Consider the following 16263-nt stretch of genomic DNA (forward strand, 5'->3'; position numbering starts at 1 on the left):
TAGAGATTGTATTCTGCCTAGATAGGTAATCTTAAACCACTTCAAGGATATGTAAAATATGGCATTTAAATAACTTAGGGTTCTGTTTACATGAGACATGATTGCTCCTGACAGCACCAATCTATTCCTGACAGAATGTTGAGCACCAAAGACACTCCACTCGGAGTTTGTTTTCTTCTTGGCACAATTAGCGTTTGGGCAAGAAATTGCCCATATCTCAACCACTGACAAAGTACATGGTATCCAGAAATGGATACACAGGACACGAGGAAAAAGATTGTCAAATATTGTCAAGACAGGGTAAGATGATTCTTAAAAAAAAAAATTCCTGCCTCTAAAAATGGTCTGTCAGTTACGCTAGGCCTTAGCCAAAGTTGGTTGCTCACTTTGGAAGCTGCTAGATTCCTGTCCACTCCAGTAATATTATCTCCCTTCTCAGGCCTTCGATGGGGTTGAAGATCAGATAGTCATAGTTACCTTCATCTTATGATTTAGCCAAGCTTATTTCTTGATTTAGACTCCTTAAAATAGAATGTTTATTAAAACATTTGTCATGTGTTCCTTACTTAATGTTGCTTATGTTGTTTGTAATTTTATACTTGATACCTGTTCCTATTGTATATAGTTTTTATTGGGTTTGGATTGCTCTTGTTTAGACAAAAGGACGAGATGATGGGAAACCTTGTTAGCCAATCACCTTTAAGAGGTGTGTCTTAGTTAAGGCGTGGCTTCGTTGGGACCCAGGGTAAAATGTGTGCACCTCCAGATGCTCTCTCTGCGCCTTTTCCCATGGGACATTGTGTGCTTGGATTTCTCATTTCCTGTTTCGTGAGTTTTCCCCTTATAATAAATAAAATATAATTGTTTTACCCTTAGCTAGCCTGGTTACTTCAACACTGTTATAAGAAGACATCGCATGTCCGTGCTGCTATAAGACATCACGTGCTGGGTAATCTATAAACAACAGCAGTTTGTTATCCCGTTGTTCTGGAGGTCAGGAGGGCACCAGCTGGACTGGTGTCTAGTGAGAACCTTCCAGTGCACTGACTTTCTATTATTCTCACACAGAGGTGAAGGAAAAAATGCTGTGTCTTCATGGGAAAGGGGGATGAAAGGGCAGAGGGGAGGAGCCGTTCTCTCAGACCTCACTTAGAAAGTCGTTAGTCTCTTCCATGAGGGCTCAGCTGTCACGACCCAATTAGTCACTTTATGAAAGTCATTCTTTGATGTGGGAAGGTCCTTCTGTATATGTGTTGCTTTTACTGGTTAATGAATAAAGAAGCTGCTTTGGCCTGTGATAGGACAGAGTAGAGCTAAGTGGGAAAACTAAATTAAATGCTGGAAGAAAGAAAGCAAAGTCAGTGAGACACCATGTAGCGGTGGCCAGAGACAGACGCACCAGAACCTTGCCAGTAAATCACGAGCCTCGTGGTAAAATATAAAATAATAGAAATGGGTTAATTTAAGATGTTAGAGCTAGCTAGAAATATGCTTAAGCTATAGGCCAAACAGTATTACAATTAATACAGATTTCTGTGGATTATTGCCAGACCGAGCAGGACAGAAACCTCCACCAACATGATATGTTTCTAATTTTGTCAATTTTATTATTGTTTGTATTTATTCGTGTGTATATTTGTTTGACATGTATATCACATGCTCAACTACCATGTGTTTACTGCTCTAGATGATGGTGTGAACCTGGGAGGGTGGGGCCTAAGACTGAGGTGGACTAAAGCCTCATGCAATAGACAACTTTATTGAGAACATCAGACAATTTATACCCTGGAAGTGAAGAAGAGCCACCTGAGTAGACTCCTCAGTCACAAGGACAAGCCATACATGGCAAAACATGTTTTTCCATAGAGACATGTAAACAAATAACAATAGCCACCTGTAATGAATAATCTGAATTTAGCTCATTCCTATCTACTACACCTGGGAGGAGCACAAAAATACATTCCAAGAACATTCTATATTTTGGAAGGAACTGAAGTCACAAGACTCTTGTTTTGGAGTTTTCTCATTGACTCCACCTACTCTCTCTCTCTCTCTCTCTCTCTCTCTCTCTCTTTCTCTCCCTCTCTTATATATAGAGAGAATATATGTATATATATATATATATATATATTTTTTTTTTCCAGCCTGGCTAAATTCTGCTAAGCCATTGGCCAAAAGCAGCTTCTTTATTAACCAATAATATCAACACATATACAGAAGGATTTCCCACACCAATTCTTTTTCTTCCTCTTCCTTTCCTTTTTCCTCCTCTATTTTCTAAGACAGGGTCTCTCTGTGTAGCCCTGGCTGTCTTGTAACTCACTCTGTAGACCAGGCTGGCCTCAAACTCACAGAGATCTGCCTGCCTCTGCCTTCCAAGTGCTGAAATTAAAGACATGTACCGCCATACCTCGCTTCTTATTTTTTTTTAATTTAACAAATTTTAGAATTTCATATATGAGTATTGTATTTATACCATTTCCACCTCTCCTTTCCCCCTCTAGCTTCTTCTGTGTCCCCTCCCATCTTTAAAGATTAGTGTGAAGTGTATGTACATACATATACCCTACCAAGTCCATACATACTACTTGCTTGTATGTACATGTTTGGGGCTGACCACTTGGAACTGGATAGCCTATCCAGGGCTCGCCCCTTGAGAAAACTGGTGCTCCCTCTCTCAGCAGTCACCGATTGCCTGTAGCTCTTCATCTAGGGATGGGGCTTAGGAAATTTTTTCCCATCCTTATTGTCATGTTGGCTGGTGTTGTTAATGATACAGGTCTTGTCTGAGCAACCCTACGGCTGCGATTTCATAGGTTCAATTTCTCTGTCATTTCCCGAAGACACTGTTTCACAGGAGGCGTCGTGGTTCTCTGGGTCTTTAATCACCAAGCAGACACTTGGCTTCAATTCCCTCTAAGCTTTATCTTCATTTGGACCCATAATTCTTCCTTCCAGCTTCCTTTCCCTTGGCCCAGAGGACAAAGTTACATGTAGACCTGTCAGGTGATCAGGTGAGTCAGCCCTACTGACTCGGGTCTTTGTTACTTAGACCCAGGTGGCTCTGATTTCCTTGTTGACTGAGCAAAGATACTTTGACCTTTATGAAGACCTGTAGGATGCCCAGGAACATGGACCCTAACCTGGGCAGAGGACATGTGAAACTCTGATGGAGAAGAGGTGCCTCCCTGAGCGACCGAGACAGTGCTATCAGACAAAGGGGCCGAGAAACATCTGCTTGCAAGTGCCAATCACTCCTGGGAAATGAAGCTAATGACACAGGGAAGAAAATAAGTACAAGCCCTCCAGATAGCAAACAGAGACAAGGATTTCACAAGCCGAGGACTGGCGTTCAGTAAACACTGAGTGAACACGGCATGAAAAACCGGGCGGAAATATGAGCGAAAGCTATATGCGGACAGATTCGAGAACCCCACGTTGCTGTAGAGGTGGAGGACCCCACTCCTGAAGAAGTGATGGCTGCCAAAGTGCAGACAGGAGGACGAGGACGAGGGCTCCAGTCACGAGGGAGCTGCTTCATGTCTGCCAACAGCATCAGACTCGGAGGTCTGGGGCCTCCCCCAGGATTTCTGGTGGTTTTCATCATTTTCCATGGGCATTTTTTTTTCCCTCGGTGTTTGTCCTTCATTCATTACTCCTGGGGGAAAAAAATTCAAGACAGATAAATTCAAACCAACATCATTCATTTTGAAAAGCCAGTCATGTCGCATTGACATCTCCAAGGAAGATTTGAGGAAACCCCAGTTCTCGGGAAGCTACTCCAGCGCCCAGTGTGGGGGTGAGCATGGCGACAGTGACACACGTACAATCGCTCCACTTTGGAGAGGGTAAACTGAGGTAGGGCTCAACTAGGAAGCAGGAGGGGACTGGAATTGGCAGGCGGTACCTGAGGGGCTGCTTTCAAGGACAGCTTTCACCTGTGAACCCCAAGCCCTGTCCACGTGAGCTGTGCTACACCCTCACCGTCTCTTCTGGAAGACACACACGGGGATTGGGAAATCTGCCTCTTGAAGACACTTCAATTGCAAGGGCAGGAGGTGAAGAACCCCACTTCTCCCCTTTCCTGAACTCTCCCTTTGTTTTCGGAAGCTCACATGACACGAGGAGACTTTTGAAATAACTCTTATTTTCTCCTAGACTTAGACTTTGCAAGAGGAGGAACAGTGTGTCTCTTCTCATCTCCAAGACCCTCCCCAGCGCTTACAACAGTCCTGTCTGCACAGCAGAGATGGAATAAACATTTAGTAATAAAGATGATGACGATTCCCCTTGTCTGGAAGGCTGAGGGCCTGAACCAAGCTCACTCTCCGACGATAACCAGTGAACGAATGGCGAAGGTGATCGTCACATGGCCACTAATGACCTGCCAAGATAGTATCTGAAGTCTAGTTCCAGTTCTCCTGATCTTCGGAAGGAGCTCAGGCAACCCTGTATGGAAAGCCCCCATTCGAGTATTCATCCCCACCCCCTGTCTACCGGTAGTGACAACAAGAACCCCTCCTGGCTTTGGCACGAAGAAAGCTGCTATTGTCTATTCCCAGGCGGATGGGGGTCAAGTAAGGACATGGCTCCCTGGGAGCTTCCCGAACTGGTTCTGAGGCCTCACTCGATTGTAAGCCCAGCTGTTCTTGTGGAATTGACCTGTGTGGTGACCTGTGAGTGGTCGGGACAGATAATAATAGTGAAGGTTTCCCCTGAGGTCCCAAGCCATGGCAGCATTCACACCAGGGAGGGGGAGTGTCTACTGAGTTGTCTGAAGCAATTATCCTTTTGTCTGGGGGGCTGGGGGGGGGGCTTCATCGGTCCCACCAGCTGTAGGGTTAACCCTGTAAGGATCTTGACGTGACACATTAGGTTAACCTGCTACAGAGTGCCTCCCTCTTCCCCCAGGTATCTATTTACCGCTCTTTCTCAGTAAGGGCTTCCTGATGTCTACCTGGCACCAGAAATGAGAAGCCTTTTCCAGCCCCCCTTGCTGGTGGTTCCCTGTGCAGTGACATCAGGGAGAGTGGTGTGTGCACAACAAAGAAGCACAGCCTCTCCCAGGGAGAAGAGGGATGTATATGTCCAATGTGGAGGAGGCTGAGAGAGTAAGACAGAATGATACCGCACTGTTGACAGCTTCAGAAAGCCTCCATCCAGATTCTGTCCATGAGAAGAAAATAGATTCTATCTTGTTTAAATCGTCTGTGGGTGGGGGGGAGGGCGGAGTCATTAAGAACTGAATGTAATTCCCACTGGAGCCTGGGCAGGACATGAAGTTACTTGTCCAGCAGGAGTCCACTGTAACCTGAAGACTTGAAGACCCGTTCAAATAGAACACTGGCCCCATGACTTGTGGACCTAGAACCTAGATGGCCAAAGCCACAGTCACACTGCGAGAGCATGCTTGGGAGCGAGGGGGGGGGGCAGGGATTCAAACAAGGAAAGAATTCTTAGGCCTGTATTCCGCTATGGGCTGAAAGCCCTGCAAGTCCACGGTACTGGCTTGTTTTAGTCAACCTGACACAGGCTAAAGTCATCTGAGAGGAGGGAACCTCGGTCAAGAAAAATAAAGCCTGTAAATCATTCTCTTCATTAGTGATTGATGGGAAGGGGCCAGCCCACTGTGGGTGGGGCCATGCCTGGGCTGGTGGTCCTGGGTTCTATAAGAAAGCAGGCTGAGCAAGCCAGAGGGAACAAGCCAGTAAGCAGCACCCCTCCATGGCCTCTGCATCAGCTCCTGCCTGTGGGTTCCTTCCCTGCTTCCTTTAATGATGACTAGGACACCCAGGGAGTCTCTCTTTTCTGCTGATAGCGTGGCAGAGATGGATTCCATGGTTATAACTGGGGTGTGGCGGGGACATAGTATAACATTTCATTCACAGACCCCTGTGCTGGAAGTGTGAGGCACCTCTGACTTCAGGATTCCGGCAGGTGCTCTCTCAATGCTGCTTTCCTCTAACGGCTCTTCTATCCTCACCCCATGGGAAGATGGCATCATCAGCCTTAGGGTCATACCAGAACAGGTTAGCCCCTCTCTTCTAGCAGCTACAACAAATACCCAGGGACTTGCCACTGTTAGTCTGACTTAGGCCCATATTTAGCCTTCAATGTATTGTTGCTGACTAGGCCCGAGTTGATGTCAGTTCTGAGACTAGGAGAATCAGCTTCATCGCAAGTAGGAGCATATGATAGTTTGAGTGTAATTAACCTCCATGATGTCATAGGAAGTGGCACTATTAGGAGGTGTGCATGTAAGGAGAAGGGTGATGTGCAGAGAAGAAAGGAGGAAAAAAATGCTGGGCAGTCAAAACAAAGGTTTTAAAATTTAAAAAAAATATTTATATTTACATGTATGTGTCTAAATATTTGTACATGCACCACATGTGTGTAGGCATCTAGAGAGACCAGAGGCGAGCATAAGGTCCCTGGAAGTGGAGCTGTGGGTCACTGGGAGACACCTGATATAGGTACGGGGAATGGGACCTGGGCCTTCCTCAAGAGCTTCAAGCGCTGTTAGCAGTGGGCCATCTCTTCAGCAGCGCCCCTCCCCTCTCCACCCTCCATTCCAACTAGAGACACCTGGATTTTTTAAATCTGGCCTAGAAGGTAAACCTGGCCCGCTAATTTCAGTATCGTGATTAGATATATAAATACACCTGAGACAGAAGGAAGGGCAACTGGGAAGGGAGAGGAGACGCAGTCTCTAAGAGTAAGGATCCACATCGTCCCAACTGGGTGCTAATAAGATCTGGGTAGCAAGGGAGATGCTAAGGCTGTGGTCCCTTGCCAGAGACCCACGTGGAACCTCAGTAAAAGGCTTCTTTGATTAAGTATCTTATACGATAATACTGTTATTCCAATATTAATCAGAAATAGAGAAAGTCATTTGAGTATTGTTTCTTTCTTGAAATCTTGAAAAAAGAAGTTCCAATATCACAGGGCTGGGTATAAAATAAATACCTGCTAGAGAGGGAATATGAGCTGGTACCTGGAGAATTCAAAAGGAAGCCTGGCCCCCAAGACTAGGTGAAGTAGACCTCATGGGGTGTGTGGCAGTTATTAGTGACTGTCAATTTAGCAAGATTCAGAATCATATAGGGGACATATGTCTGGGCAGGTCTGAAAGAGATTTTCTAGTTTAGGTTAAAAGGAGTGGGAACACCTGTTAGCATTCAGGCATTATGGTGGCCTGCCCTTTGGGGACCTGGCAGGATGCACTCAGGCAGTACCCTGGCCAGCCCAGGGTCCTATGACTGCTCTGTCATTACGTAATCTGTGCTCATGCACTACAGCCCCTTTTAAGAGACAAGCTCTGCCTTCCTCCCTTTTACCCCCGCAGCTACTCCGAAGGGGCAGGCAGGCCTTTGCACCTCAATCTCTTCCCCTCTTCTCATTCCCCTCCCCCAATAAACCCTCCACATGAGCCCTGTCACATGATGACGTCTCTCTATCGCATCTGCCATTTTTTAAATTGTGACATTGGTTCCATGACCTTGGCAGGCAGCAAGGCTATTCTGGCACTTCCTCCTGCCTGCCAGCACTCTGAGGCATGCTGGGACCCTGTAATCTGGTCTACATGTGACAACATCACTTTTCCAACTAACAGATTGTTGGGCCAACTACACAGCACCAGCAGAATCGGTCAGTTTCCTTTCTCCCTGCCCGTGTAAATGCTGGATCTGTGGGAGTGACCACTGAGCGTCTGGCACCCCTCTGGTGTCCTTGGAAATGGAGGAACCCCCAGCCACAGTCCTTAAGGCTACTGTTGACCCTCTTCGCTGATTCTTACCTACAGCTACTTCCCACAAGTGAGGCCTGCTCTCTCAAGCATGGTTTCTTGCCTTTCAGCCCGCCCTGTGGTACCAAGCAACCACAGCTCTCTCTGGCTTGGAGCCCTTGGCCCCTACTCTCTGAGTGACAATTCACAGGACAGCCTGCGCCTACTTATCCAATCCTCTCTAAATTCCTGGGACGCTAAGACCCTTGGATCTTATTTCTCTACCTCACTCGTGGGAACTGTGTCCACCTTTGCAGTCAGATCTGGCCCAATATCCCTTAGATACTCATCAAAATGGCTGCTTTCCGGCACCCTATATTTCGATATTTTACAGGACCTCTGCAGCTTTCTGCCAGTAATGCAATAGTTAGAAGAAATACTCTATTTTCAATCTTTATCTCCTCTTCACTCCAAGCCTTCTCTCTGTTCTTCCTAATTCTGCTTCTTTCATTAAAGAATTCCCATGTTAGTTTCCACAGCAACAGCCTGTGTTCGCCACCAAAGCAGTTACATGTCACTAGGTCCCTCTCCGCCATCATCCATGTGACCTGTGCACTCTTTAAAAGAGCCCGCCAGGCAGAGCTTATTCTCTTTGTCTCGTCTCACTTCCTCTTGCACTAACGCTGTTGCATGTGGCATGTTTGCTTGATAACATGACGTGATGGGGCTCGCCAAAGGCACCCACTTCATGCAGGGGTCTTGTTCGCCTGCTCCACCTGTGACAGATCCACTCTCCTCCACTTGCAACAAATCTGCTTTCTTGTTCACTGGTGGCTTCGCCTTCCATTCAGTACTGGCAATTAAGTCTCTGGCAGGGCTATCCAGCTCTGAGCATTGTCCTGGATGTGAGGCTTCCTTTCTCGAGCACAATCCTCTCCTCACCTGGCTTTTCTCCAAATCCTGGTGCCAGGCAACTGTGTCTCTCCCAGGCTCAGAGTTCTTGGTCTCTGTTCTTGTAGTGGGCACTACACAGCTTGTGCCCACTCAGTCTGATCCTCCCTGGATCCCTGGGGTGCCAGCACATTCAGGCCTTTTGATTCTCTTTCTCTACCTTACTCATTGTGCCCACTCAATCCTCCTCTGCCTCATCATTGGGAGCTGTGTCACAGAGCCCCTCGCCCCATTGGGATGTCTTTTGGAGACCCACTGACCACTCCTTTCCAATCCAATCTGGCCTCAGTAGTCCTTGGACCACACAAAGAATTCTTTACTTTCTTTATCTTTGTTCCCAAACCTGCTTATGTCTGTCTCTTCCCCTCTCTAAATGTCCCGTGTAGGTCTGCTTCAGTGTGGGAGTCAGAGATGGAGAAGCCAGCTTCATCTTGCTCACACACCAGCCGGTTTTCCCTTTGTTTTATTCAACTCCTGTTTAAGATGTGTGTGTGTGTGTGTGTGTGTGTGTGTGTGTGTGTACACATATATGACTTGGGTTTAACTCTGTATGTCTGAATGTAAGCTAGTTTTTAACCCTGTGTGTATGCGTATGTAACTTGGATTAAACTGTGAATATGTATGTATGTAACTATTGTTTAAAAAGACATGTTTTAAACAGCCACCACATGGCTCTCCTCCATCTTGGCTGGTGACCTCATCATGAGGTAGGCAGCCGTGCGGCTGGCAGCCATCTTTGACTAAAGTGAAAGAGTATACTTAGTCCTAATGAGCTCTGTTTAGTGTATCTCCTTCTAGATTAAGAAGCAACAAGTCTCAAACATTTTAGATTGGTGTTTTGAACTTTAGGACAATGATAAAAAAAAATATATGGTTAGAACTGTTACAACATACTGTATATGCGATTCAACTCTGATTTAAAATATATTCTAAATTTAAGGTTAAGAAGATCTATTCAGATTAACAAAAGCTAACTTAGACATTTACATCTAAGTACTTATGTTTTTGCCACGTGTTCGGCACGAAACTTCCAGTCTATGAAAGCTGCTATCATTTTGTAGACTATTAAGAAATACAAGAAAACAGTCACTCTTTAAATGATTAAGTTCTTTAATTGAATTCACACTAAGTACTGATATAATTAATTACAGGGATAAGACTAGTATATGGTTTCAGAGTTAATTTTAAAACAAGTAGAAACAAAGTTTATCTATTCAGATATACCTAATAGACAGACAATCCTCAAATGCTCAGAGATCTGAGAATATGGCATTTAAAATGTTTAATTAAAGAGCTTCTGTAATAAAGAGACATGCCAGCTCCTGGCAACACCCCCATTTCCTCCAAAGAAGATGGATGGGAACAGAAGAACCTCCACCTGGAACTTGCTTCAGAAGTGACAGCACCAGTCACTGAGCAAAAGCTGTCTTTCACCTCAGCTGCTGTCAAGACCCTCTTCAGATCACGGACAACAGGATACTGGGAAATCGGCTGCCTCGAGCTGCCTAGACACCAATAGGATGGTCCTCCACAAGTCTGCTGGACCTGCTCGGGCCAAAAGCAGAGGTTGCCCTGAGACCTCTGCCCTCAACAACTATGGAGGACCCTGGGGTGGCTGTCTAGGTAGCCAGCGAGTAAGTCTCTGTCATTTTAATCACTAACTCCGGTAAAATGTATCCTTCTCAGAACTCTGATGCCCATCTGAGGGCTAGGCTAGAGGAAGCTTTGTCAGGTTAACAGCAGCAACCAAGGCTTCAGCTGCCTTCTCTGTTCTCTGTGTAGAATTCAGGTCACAGGCCTCGCTCTCTAGAGTTAATACTAAGTCTGGACACAGCCTCAGAAAAGAGAAAAGTCACAAAACAGATTTCAGTGCAACTTCTTCCCATTGCTCTGCTTAAAGGGACTTGCTTCGCAGTGACTGCCCTCAGTGGCCAGCCACCTGTCTCCCTGGGGAATTAGAAGGTGCTTTAAGGTTGGTTTATGTGGAGACGGGAAAGCTTAACTGGTGATAAGGAGAAAGTGACCTGAGATGCGTGAAAGAATGAGGCATGCTCCCGATTCCTCTCTCGCGTTCCGTCACCGTCTGTAACTTCAACACTAACTGACAGAGTTCTGGTAGGTTGTTAGTCTAGTTCTGGCAGGGTACCACCCATTCTGCTATACCACTATATTATCATAGCCACAGCTCAGTATTTCAAATTCCCTTAGGCTGTTCTCTAACTGTCGACTTAAAAGGTGCTTTTCATTGTGCAAAGAACATCTGCCACAATTTTCTGGATAGGGAGAGAGTGCTCATGCTTTCAACCAGAATCACTTCTGGTGTGAATGTATTGCCATTTCTAACGTGTCTAAAAACTTACCTTTTAATAAACCCAAAACAATCTTGTAAGTTCCAGGGACCCCTCCCCTTGAAGAGGCAGACTCACTCCAGGTAAGTACCATCCCACCTTTCCCTAGTCTTGGGACCCCTTCCCTCAAATACCAGGACCTAAGAAAAAATTTTTCCCCTAAACTTAACCTTATCCTCTGCTCTGCCAGCATCTTGCCAGATCCAAGAGGAACTGGACAGCACCCCAGAGCCCGGAGAACAGTGAAACAGCTAGCTGTCCCTGGGCTTGGCCAGCACCCCAGCTTTCTCAGGTCCCCCCAAGATTCGGATGCCCCAGGACAGCAGGAAGCAGTCTCGAGAAGTTGACAGCCTCATTCCTGTCCCACCTGTTATTCCTCACCTTTAACTTTTTTATAATAAACAGAAAGGGAAGACTGTTAGCATTCAGGTGTTATGCCAGTCTTCTTTGGGACCTGGCAGGACGCACTAAGGCAGTACCCTGGCCAGCCCGGGGTCCTATGGCTGCTCCATCATTATATGCTACACCTCCCCTTTAAGAGACAAGCTCCACCAGCTCCCCTTTCTCTTTCCTGCAGCTCTTCCAAAGAAGCAGGCAGGTCTTTGTGTCTCCTATGCCTTCCCAATAAACCCTCCACGTAAACCCTTCGCATGATGGCATCATTTGCACGCGCTGTTTTTAAATTATAACCACACCTACCCTAAATGTGGGTCGTGCCAATTTTGTGATCTGGGATGCCTGGCTGTATAAAAAGGAAGAGGGTAAACAGAGGCCCCCTTTCCTCATTCCTCTCTCTTTGATACCTGACTGGATACTATGTGACCAGCCATGACTTCCTGAAGAACAGACCTTACCTTCAAACTGAGAGGCGAAATAAACTGTTCTTTCCTAAGGAGCTTTTGTCTGGCACTCTATCACAGCAACAAAGAAAGTAATTCAAACAAGAAGGTTGAGAAGCTCATGGGTCAGCATGACCCTGCCCCAGCGTGTTTCCGGGATATGCCCAGATGACCCGTTCTCAGGAAAGCACTGATGATACATAGCAAGGCAAACCCTGCTTGTATCTGGAGAGTGCCTGGTCTAAATGTACAGTTTGAGGACCTGGAGGACAGTCTCTGCTCCCTGTAGGAAACCATCACCAAAACGACTTCTAGAAACATAGCGGGCCCTTGCACACACAACATCCGGAAGCAGAAGTTGCTGGCCCTTGCACACACAACATCCGGAAGCAGAAGTTGCTGGCCCTTGCACATGCAACATCCGGAAGCAGAAGTTGCTGGCCCTTGCACATGCAACATCCAGAAGCAGAAGTTGCTGGCCCTTGCACACACAACATCCGGAAGCAGAAGTTGCTGGCCCTTGTACACACAACATCCGGAAGCAGAAGTTACTGGCTCTTGCACATGCAACATCCAGAAGTAGAAGTTGTTGGCCCTTGCACATGCAACATCTGGTGTAAAAGTTGCTGGCCTTTCCACACACAACATCTGGAGTAGAAGTTGCCTTCATGTGCATTATAAAAGAAGCTGAAACCAGTAGTTACAGCATACACTTGTAATCCCAGCACTCTGGAGGCTGAGGCAAGAGGATTGCCTAGACTACACAGTGAGAATAATAATAAACAATAAGCAAAATAAATAATAAAACAGCAGAAGCTGAAACAGGCCTCACAAAAAAATCCCAGAAACTCTTCCTCACTATAGCAGCTTATAGCCCCACACCAAATAAAAGTGAGCAAACTTGGCATTCTCCCACCAGCACCATGGGGATCCTCGAGGGAGAGGGAAACGGGCCAGCCTATCCATTGCTTCTGCAGAACACCACAGCCTAGAGGGCACATCTGGATTAGTGCACACCCAGCCTGACTGCAGGGTTGGGTGCACACAGTGGGATATCTATTTCTAGATAAGGGTCCTTCTTCCCCAGAGCCTTGCTACCCTTGGTGCCAGGACACTCAGGATTAGAAACACGGCGGAAAGGATGACAGAAAGGACTGGTGCTTTACACTACCTTACACTTTCTTAATGAGTCCTAAAACCAGTTAAGTCTACTGTGAGCATGCGGTATGGCGGTGTAATAGTATGTGAGAGATGGGACCAGGAGTTTAAGGTCATCTTTGACTGCATAGTGACTCTGAAGCCAATCTAGGTTATATATAATCTATCGAAAAAAAAGCCACAAAATTTACAGTCATCTCCAAAACTGAAAACCCTTTGAGACCAACCTAGAGGAGTGAATGTTCTCATGGAAAAGGCCACAAATAATTCTCACTTTAAAAAACTGGAACCAGAAGTCTCTCAATGTTCAAATTTTACCGACTAATAGAATATACCATAGGGTTAAATATAACAACTTACATTAACAAATATTTAAAGCAAAAAAAAAAGGCATTACAACACCAAAAACATCAGACGGAGCACCAAATTTTGGCTGAAGCTGCCCTTTAATTACTCCAAGTTGAACATATGGCTTTGGTTACATGAAGTTCCTGGCCAGAGCTAAGAAAACCAGAGGAGAGAAGCTGGCAGCCAAAGCATGGAGTTCCTTCTCCCTCCACCAGCACAGCCCAGGATCCCACCCCCACCGAGTGATGTACACAGCACCCATCCTCACACTTCACCCCTGCACAAACCCCTCTCTTCTCTCACCACACTTGCAGGATTGAGAGCTCCTTAGCAGTTTAAACATTGTCTTATTTGTCTTAGAATCTGTGATATGCTTGTGGGGAAAAAAATGAATGAATGATCAAACCTGAACTGGTCTAACCAAAGAAGCGTGTTTCTTCCTAGAAAGTCCTTGAGGAAGGGCTGGGAATGCATCTCGGTGGGTAGAGTGTTTACTTGGCACGCATGAGCCCTGGGCTTGGTCCCCAGCACCGTATCATCAGGTGTGATCAGTCTGGTCTGGTCTGTGATCCCAAGACTTAGGGGAATCAGGAGTTTGAGGCCACCCTGGACTACATGAGACCCTGCCTTAAAATAATCATCCTAGACAGACACTTAAGGAAATGTTCAACATCCTTAGTCATCAAAAAAATGCAAATCAAAACAACTCTGAGATTCCATCTTACACCTCTAAGATTGGCCAAGATCAAAAACATTGATGACAACTTATGCTGAAGAGGTTGTGGGGAAAAGGGAACACTCCTGCATTGATGGTGGGAGTGCAAGCTAGTACAGCCCTTTTGGATATCAGTATGGTGATTTCTCAGAAAATTAGGAAACAAACAACCTGTCTCAAGACCCAGCAATACCACTTTTGGGGATATACCCAAAGGATACTCAATCGTGCCACAAGGACATGTGCTCAACTATGTTCATAGCAGCATTGTTTGTCATAGCCAGAACCTGGAAACAACCTAAATGCCCCTCGACCGGAGAATGGATAAGGAAAATGTGGTACATTTACACAATGGAGTACTGCACAGCAGAGAAAAATAACAACATCTTGAAATTTGCAGGCAAATGGATGGAGCTAGAAAACACCATACTGAGTGAGGTAACCAAGACCCAGAAAGACAATTATCATATGTACTCACTCATAAGTGTTTTTTAAACATAAAGCAAAGAAAACCAGCCTACAAATCACAATCCCAGAGAACCTAGACAACAATGAGGACCCTTAGAGAGACATACATGGATCTAATCTACATGGGAAGTAGAAAAAGACAAGATCCCCTGAGTAAATTGGGAGCATGGGGACCATGGGAAAAGGTTGAAGGGGAGGGAAGAGGCAGGAATGGGAGCAGAGAAAAATGTAGAGCTCAATAAAAGTCTATGAGATCAAATGGAGTCCTGAAAAACAACTGCTGGGTGTGTGGTATCACCAGAGTGCTTGTCTGTGTGTGCAAGGGGGTGTGGTAGCACCAGAGTGTTTGTCTGTGTGTGCAAGGGGTGTGACAGCACCAGAGTGCTTGTCTGTGTGTGCAAGGGTGTGTGATAGCACCAGAGTGCTTGTCTGTCTGTGCAAGGAGGTGTGATAGAACCAGAGTGCTGTCTGTCTGTGCAAGGGGGTGTGATAGAACCAGAGTGCTCTCTGTTAGTGCAAGGCCCTGGATTGAATTCCCAGCCCATAAAATAAACAGCTGAGTCAGCTGCGCGGGCACGTGTCTGTGATTCCAGCACTCAGGGAGCTAAAACAGAAGAATTCCCTAGGGGACAAGAAAGACCCTGTCTAAATAAATAAATGCAGCCACTTTGTCTCCTGACCAGCCCAGCAGCTCCTCCAAGCTCCACCACGGGGCTCCTTGGCTGTTCCATTCTGACTATTTATCTGTCTGTTGACCTCTGAGCATCAGAGCTCTGTCTCTCTCTTGTACTCACTGCGAGTCTCCCTGTTACATTTGCCAAGGCAGGGCTCTCAGTGGGCTGGTTAGGCTGAGCCGTCCTCTGTGAGCTCTCTAACTAGGAACAGCCAGCTACACAGCCGCAGCTCATTCCGTCTAGGGGTGATATGTGTGGGGGTTGGGGAGCAAAGGCTTCTAGTAGAGCTGAGGGCATGGCAGGCATTCTGAGGGCCAAGACCGTGGTCTCAGACCATGGATATGATATTAATAAATATGCAGGAGAGAGATAGATTACTTGGAGAGGCATGACGCATTTTCATACCTGACAGTTCTAGCTTATTTCTGAGGTGGAGAGATCCTTTACGCTGCAAAGGTGGGGCATAAATCTTCCTAGGTCCTACTGCTGTCGTGATACGCTCTGGAGGGACTCGCTGGTGTCAGAGAGTCAACAGTAGATGGTTAGTGTGCATGCCTGCTGTAGTAGAAGGCTGGGGTCTATAGGGAGGAGGAATGTATCAGTTTTGACAAGAAGTGGTGTCAATGATTCACATCATTCATTTACTAAAGCATCTGTGGGTGACAAGCATGGGACAAAAGGCAAGGAGGTATAAATATGCACTCAGAGAACAAACAGGAGGGCTGTAGGACATTGCAAAGTTAAAATTTTAAATATGATTGAAGTCCTATGGGGCCCCAAAACTGTAACCTTTGGGGTTATATATTTGGGGAGGTCTTTTTTTTCTCTCTTTTTTTTCCCATACTTCACAACCATGATTTGCATTTCTTTTGCACAGAAAAGTCATTTACATTTTAAACTTCTGATACAGACAGGGGGTCTGGAAATGGTACAGTCCCGGGGGAGGGCCATGGTACAGGTTGAGGGGGGGGGGGTAATGGTACAGTCTGGGGTCTCTGGTCAGGTTTGTTTCTCAGCCAGTTGAAGGATTAAAAAGCAG

This window comes from Arvicola amphibius, chromosome 7 (genome assembly GCF_903992535.2).
Source record: "Arvicola amphibius chromosome 7, mArvAmp1.2, whole genome shotgun sequence".
Classification (NCBI taxonomy): Eukaryota; Metazoa; Chordata; class Mammalia; order Rodentia; family Cricetidae; genus Arvicola; species Arvicola amphibius.